This window comes from Schistocerca americana, unplaced genomic scaffold (genome assembly GCF_021461395.2).
Source record: "Schistocerca americana isolate TAMUIC-IGC-003095 unplaced genomic scaffold, iqSchAmer2.1 HiC_scaffold_499, whole genome shotgun sequence".
Classification (NCBI taxonomy): Eukaryota; Metazoa; Arthropoda; class Insecta; order Orthoptera; family Acrididae; genus Schistocerca; species Schistocerca americana.
In genome coordinates, this window is record NW_025726235.1 from 101,401 (window position 1) to 107,400 (window position 6,000).

General features: G+C 54.6%; 13 non-coding genes across 13 annotated transcripts; 10 read left to right on the plus strand and 3 right to left on the minus strand.

Annotated features, from left to right (window-relative positions):
- Positions 1-262: 262 nt before the first annotated feature.
- Positions 263-334, plus strand: Trnae-uuc. The gene has a single exon. It is a non-coding gene; the product is annotated as a tRNA-Glu (tRNA).
- A 198-nt stretch (positions 335-532) lies between these two features.
- Positions 533-606, plus strand: Trnai-aau. Its single transcript has one exon. It is a non-coding gene; the product is annotated as a tRNA-Ile (tRNA).
- Positions 607-1,199: 593 nt separating this feature from the next.
- Trnag-ucc lies at positions 1,200-1,271 on the minus strand. The gene has a single exon. It is a non-coding gene; the product is annotated as a tRNA-Gly (tRNA).
- A 342-nt stretch (positions 1,272-1,613) lies between these two features.
- Trnag-gcc lies at positions 1,614-1,684 on the plus strand. The gene has a single exon. It is a non-coding gene; the product is annotated as a tRNA-Gly (tRNA).
- Positions 1,685-2,065: 381 nt separating this feature from the next.
- Trnam-cau lies at positions 2,066-2,138 on the plus strand. Its single transcript has one exon. It is a non-coding gene; the product is annotated as a tRNA-Met (tRNA).
- Positions 2,139-2,435: 297 nt separating this feature from the next.
- On the plus strand, positions 2,436-2,507 carry Trnae-uuc. Its single transcript has one exon. It is a non-coding gene; the product is annotated as a tRNA-Glu (tRNA).
- A 198-nt stretch (positions 2,508-2,705) lies between these two features.
- Positions 2,706-2,779, plus strand: Trnai-aau. Its single transcript has one exon. It is a non-coding gene; the product is annotated as a tRNA-Ile (tRNA).
- A 593-nt stretch (positions 2,780-3,372) lies between these two features.
- Trnag-ucc lies at positions 3,373-3,444 on the minus strand. The gene has a single exon. It is a non-coding gene; the product is annotated as a tRNA-Gly (tRNA).
- Positions 3,445-3,786: 342 nt separating this feature from the next.
- On the plus strand, positions 3,787-3,857 carry Trnag-gcc. The gene has a single exon. It is a non-coding gene; the product is annotated as a tRNA-Gly (tRNA).
- A 381-nt stretch (positions 3,858-4,238) lies between these two features.
- Trnam-cau lies at positions 4,239-4,311 on the plus strand. Its single transcript has one exon. It is a non-coding gene; the product is annotated as a tRNA-Met (tRNA).
- A 298-nt stretch (positions 4,312-4,609) lies between these two features.
- On the plus strand, positions 4,610-4,681 carry Trnae-uuc. The gene has a single exon. It is a non-coding gene; the product is annotated as a tRNA-Glu (tRNA).
- Positions 4,682-4,879: 198 nt separating this feature from the next.
- Positions 4,880-4,952, plus strand: Trnai-aau. Its single transcript has one exon. It is a non-coding gene; the product is annotated as a tRNA-Ile (tRNA).
- Positions 4,953-5,533: 581 nt separating this feature from the next.
- Positions 5,534-5,605, minus strand: Trnag-ucc. The gene has a single exon. It is a non-coding gene; the product is annotated as a tRNA-Gly (tRNA).
- Between the last annotated feature and the right edge of the window lie 395 nt (positions 5,606-6,000).

Here is a 6,000-nt window from a genome sequence, read left to right on the forward strand (position 1 = left end):
AGGGCGCCAACGTATTTCTTGTTTGTTATCCACAACGCTTCAGCGGGAAAATGTTTACTTCCTGTTATTGCTACTTACAGCTTCCCTTTTCCTCTTCTCCCAGCAGAGCATGAAGCCAAAAGCATTGCTCTGCGACGTTTGAGGTGCGCGCCTTGCCAGTCAGTACGTGCAAAGATGCTCGCAAAGAGAGAGGGGCGCCGACGCGGCACTCGACACGAAATGCGACAAGCGACCGTACGAACGGTCGAATGAAACGGCCACATCCGGTGTGGTCTAGTGGCTAGGATACCTGGCTTTCACCCAGGAGGCCCGGGTTCGATTCCCGGTACCGGAACGGAATTTTTTCCACACGAATCGTGACAAGTTTGAGCTGTCCGAGCGGCCGTTTCCCGTCCTGCTCGCAATATAGCTACTGTTTCGTGACCGTCAGCAGAATATAGACTAGGGAAGCAGACACACGACGCACATAGAAATGGTGTATGGCTTCATGCCACCTGTTTCCAGCGTAGGGCTGAGCAACTGCATCTGCCGAGGCCCGTTAGCTCAGTTGGTTAGAGCGTCGTGCTAATAACGCGAAGGTCGTGGGTTCGATCCCCCCACGGGCCACTACTCTTTTACTACTGCGAAAAGGCAGCGCCCATCTCAGCTGGCGAGTGTGATGACCAAAAGATCATCACCCTGCGTGGAAGTTGACAGACGATCCGAACCCGACTCGTCGGGAAGCACTACAGCATTCACTCGGCAATGGCCATAATATCTTGAATACACTGGTTCTCAACCGATAAAGAGAAAATGAAAGAAAATGTCCGATTGCCGATGCGTAACAACTTTGGCCCTTGTCAGTACTTGGGCGGGTGAGCGCATGGGAACACAGGGCACTATTGGCAGTTTTACTTCCTATTTTTGTTTCTCCTTTGTTTTCGGAGCTACAGCCCGATTCGGTCAGGGAGACGCCACCGTGAAATGAAGGGGGCGTGCTGTGTGTCCATCGCCTCGCCTCTCCTTACCTCTCTCAGTCGTTTCTCGTGCTTGTCGTTTTGATATAGGCCGATTTGAGAGCGTCAGCTCTCGCGTCAGCTGAGCAAAGTCGAGACAAGTCGAGACACACTAAGGGCTGGTATGCAGCGAGTAAGAGGGCGAGAAAACAATAGTTTAAGAGCGCGTGGCAAAAGTACTCATACGCGAAATTAAAAGCCTGCTGCGGTGGCCGGGAATCGAACCCGGATCAACCGCTTGGAAGGCAACTATGCTGACCATTACACCACCACCGCACAAGCGAGCGCCGCGCGTCCGCGCTGTGTCGGCTTCCCGCCAGTCGGCAGCGGCCGAAGGTGATCGTACCTGGCAGGCGCATTTCGAGGCGGGCTAGGGGAGCACATCCAGACGCATTCGGACAGCGTATCCGCGCACATTTCGCATCCTTTGGCAAGAGTTGGGCGCCGGCGACGCAAGAGTACGCAGAGGACCGCGTTCTGGCGGCATTTTTAAGCAGTTCAGTGCAGGATTCAGCGTCTGCAGCATCTTTTCCACAGAATGCTACGGCGCTTGACGGCAGTCCCACTTTCCCTTGAGACACCTGCTCGGGAAGCAGCGTCTAGTTACCGTTGGCTCGAGCATCGGTGGTTCAGTGGTAGAATGCTCGCCTGCCACGCGGGCGGCCCGGGTTCGATTCCCGGCCGATGCATCATTTTGCTTTTCCCGCGATATTGCTGCCGCGTGGCTTGCGCGCTTGAGATGCACGATCCACAAGAATGTATAGCTGGATTCCCTTGAGAAGAACCGAGAACGCAGCACTCGCGGGTCCCCACTAGGACGCTCGCATCATATTCTACAGACTAGCGTCGACCTGGCCTCACAAGTTGCTGTGTCCCGGTGCCTCCGAGGCACTGAACTTTAACGACAAGGAGTGCTGCCTATCGTTGCCAACAGCTGCAGCAACACCGCAATCAACTGGGCCGGCAGTGCACGTGTAGCAACAGAACACGTTATCGAGGAAGTACAGTGTCTCTACATCTAATATTGGGTAGGGTATTTACCCAGTTTCCAGGACAAGCGGTTCACCCGTGCCTCGGTAGCGCAGTAGGCAGCGCGTAAGTCTCATAATCTTAAGGTCGTCAGTTCGATCCTCACCCGGGGCGTTTAATTTTCTGTGACTGATGGTGGTGCTGTTGCTAGGGCGCCAACGTATTTCTTGTTTGTTATCCACAACGCTTCAGCGGGAAAATGTTTACTTCCTGTTATTGCTACTTACAGCTTCCCTTTTCCTCTTCTCCCAGCAGAGCATGAAGCCAAAAGCATTGCTCTGCGACGTTTGAGGTGCGCGCCTTGCCAGTCAGTACGTGCAAAGATGCTCGCAAAGAGAGAGGGGCGCCGACGCGGCACTCGACACGAAATGCGACAAGCGACCGTACGAACGGTCGAATGAAACGGCCACATCCGGTGTGGTCTAGTGGCTAGGATACCTGGCTTTCACCCAGGAGGCCCGGGTTCGATTCCCGGTACCGGAACGGAATTTTTTCCACACGAATCGTGACAAGTTTGAGCTGTCCGAGCGGCCGTTTCCCGTCCTGCTCGCAATATAGCTACTGTTTCGTGACCGTCAGCAGAATATAGACTAGGGAAGCAGACACACGACGCACATAGAAATGGTGTATGGCTTCATGCCACCTGTTTCCAGCGTAGGGCTGAGCAACTGCATCTGCCGAGGCCCGTTAGCTCAGTTGGTTAGAGCGTCGTGCTAATAACGCGAAGGTCGTGGGTTCGATCCCCCCACGGGCCACTACTCTTTTACTACTGCGAAAAGGCAGCGCCCATCTCAGCTGGCGAGTGTGATGACCAAAAGATCATCACCCTGCGTGGAAGTTGACAGACGATCCGAACCCGACTCGTCGGGAAGCACTACAGCATTCACTCGGCAATGGCCATAATATCTTGAATACACTGGTTCTCAACCGATAAAGAGAAAATGAAAGAAAATGTCCGATTGCCGATGCGTAACAACTTTGGCCCTTGTCAGTACTTGGGCGGGTGAGCGCATGGGAACACAGGGCACTATTGGCAGTTTTACTTCCTATTTTTGTTTCTCCTTTGTTTTCGGAGCTACAGCCCGATTCGGTCAGGGAGACGCCACCGTGAAATGAAGGGGGCGTGCTGTGTGTCCATCGCCTCGCCTCTCCTTACCTCTCTCAGTCGTTTCTCGTGCTTGTCGTTTTGATATAGGCCGATTTGAGAGCGTCAGCTCTCGCGTCAGCTGAGCAAAGTCGAGACAAGTCGAGACACACTAAGGGCTGGTATGCAGCGAGTAAGAGGGCGAGAAAACAATAGTTTAAGAGCGCGTGGCAAAAGTACTCATACGCGAAATTAAAAGCCTGCTGCGGTGGCCGGGAATCGAACCCGGATCAACCGCTTGGAAGGCAACTATGCTGACCATTACACCACCACCGCACAAGCGAGCGCCGCGCGTCCGCGCTGTGTCGGCTTCCCGCCAGTCGGCAGCGGCCGAAGGTGATCGTACCTGGCAGGCGCATTTCGAGGCGGGCTAGGGGAGCACATCCAGACGCATTCGGACAGCGTATCCGCGCACATTTCGCATCCTTTGGCAAGAGTTGGGCGCCGGCGACGCAAGAGTACGCAGAGGACCGCGTTCTGGCGGCATTTTTAAGCAGTTCAGTGCAGGATTCAGCGTCTGCAGCATCTTTTCCACAGAATGCTACGGCGCTTGACGGCAGTCCCACTTTCCCTTGAGACACCTGCTCGGGAAGCAGCGTCTAGTTACCGTTGGCTCGAGCATCGGTGGTTCAGTGGTAGAATGCTCGCCTGCCACGCGGGCGGCCCGGGTTCGATTCCCGGCCGATGCATCATTTTGCTTTTCCCGCGATATTGCTGCCGCGTGGCTTGCGCGCTTGAGATGCACGATCCACAAGAATGTATAGCTGGATTCCCTTGAGAAGAACCGAGAACGCAGCACTCGCGGGTCCCCACTAGGACGCTCGCATCATATTCTACAGACTAGCGTCGACCTGGCCTCACAAGTTGCTGTGTCCCGGTGCCTCCGAGGCACTGAACTTTAACGACAAGGAGTGCTGCCTATCGTTGCCAACAGCTGCAGCAACACCGCAATCAACTGGGCCGGCAGTGCACGTGTAGCAACAGAACACGTTATCGAGGAAGTACAGTGTCTCTACATCTAATATTGGGTAGGGTATTTACCCAGTTTCCAGGACAAGCGGTTCACCCGTGCCTCGGTAGCGCAGTAGGCAGCGCGTAAGTCTCATAATCTTAAGGTCGTCAGTTCGATCCTCACCCGGGGCGTTTAATTTTCTGTGACTGATGGTGGTGCTGTTGCTAGGGCGCCAACGTATTTCTTGTTTGTTATCCACAACGCTTCAGCGGGAAAATGTTTACTTCCTGTTATTGCTACTTACAGCTTCCCTTTTCCTCTTCTCCCAGCAGAGCATGAAGCCAAAAGCATTGCTCTGCGACGTTTGAGGTGCGCGCCTTGCCAGTCAGTACGTGCAAAGATGCTCGCAAAGAGAGAGGGGCGCCGACGCGGCACTCGACACGAAATGCGGACAAGCGACCGTACGAACGGTCGAATGAAACGGCCACATCCGGTGTGGTCTAGTGGCTAGGATACCTGGCTTTCACCCAGGAGGCCCGGGTTCGATTCCCGGTACCGGAACGGAATTTTTTCCACACGAATCGTGACAAGTTTGAGCTGTCCGAGCGGCCGTTTCCCGTCCTGCTCGCAATATAGCTACTGTTTCGTGACCGTCAGCAGAATATAGACTAGGGAAGCAGACACACGACGCACATAGAAATGGTGTATGGCTTCATGCCACCTGTTTCCAGCGTAGGGCTGAGCAACTGCATCTGCCGAGGCCGTTAGCTCAGTTGGTTAGAGCGTCGTGCTAATAACGCGAAGGTCGTGGGTTCGATCCCCCCACGGGCCACTACTCTTTTACTACTGCGAAAAGGCAGCGCCCATCTCAGCTGGCGAGTGTGATGACCAAAAGATCATCACCCTGCGTGGAAGTTGACAGACGATCCGAACCCGACTCGTCGGGAAGCACTACAGCATTCACTCGGCAATGGCCATAATATCTTGAATACACTGGTTCTCAACCGATAAAGAGAAAATGAAAGAAAATGTCCGATTGCCGATGCGTAACAACTTTGGCCCTTGTCAGTACTTGGGCGGGTGAGCGCATGGGAACACAGGGCACTATTGGCAGTTTTACTTCCTATTTTTGTTTCTCCTTTGTTTTCGGAGCTACAGCCCGATTCGGTCAGGGAGACGCCACCGTGAAATGAAGGGGGCGTGCTGTGTGTCCATCGCCTCGCCTCTCCTTACCTCTCTCAGTCGTTTCTCGTGCTTGTCGTTTTGATATAGGCCGATTTGAGAGCGTCAGCTGAGCAAAGTCGAGACAAGTCGAGACACACTAAGGGCTGGTATGCAGCGAGTAAGAGGGCGAGAAAACAATAGTTTAAGAGCGCGTGGCAAAAGTACTCATACGCGAAATTAAAAGCCTGCTGCGGTGGCCGGGAATCGAACCCGGATCAACCGCTTGGAAGGCAACTATGCTGACCATTACACCACCACCGCACAAGCGAGCGCCGCGCGTCCGCGCTGTGTCGGCTTCCCGCCAGTCGGCAGCGGCCGAAGGTGATCGTACCTGGCAGGCGCATTTCGAGGCGGGCTAGGGGAGCACATCCAGACGCATTCGGACAGCGTATCCGCGCACATTTCGCATCCTTTGGCAAGAGTTGGGCGCCGGCGACGCAAGAGTACGCAGAGGACCGCGTTCTGGCGGCATTTTTAAGCAGTTCAGTGCAGGATTCAGCGTCTGCAGCATCTTTTCCACAGAATGCTACGGCGCTTGACGGCAGTCCCACTTTCCCTTGAGACACCTGCTCGGGAAGCAGCGTCTAGTTACCGTGGCTCGAGCATCGGTGGTTCAGTGGTAGAATGCTCGCCTGCCACGCGGGCGGCCCGGGTTC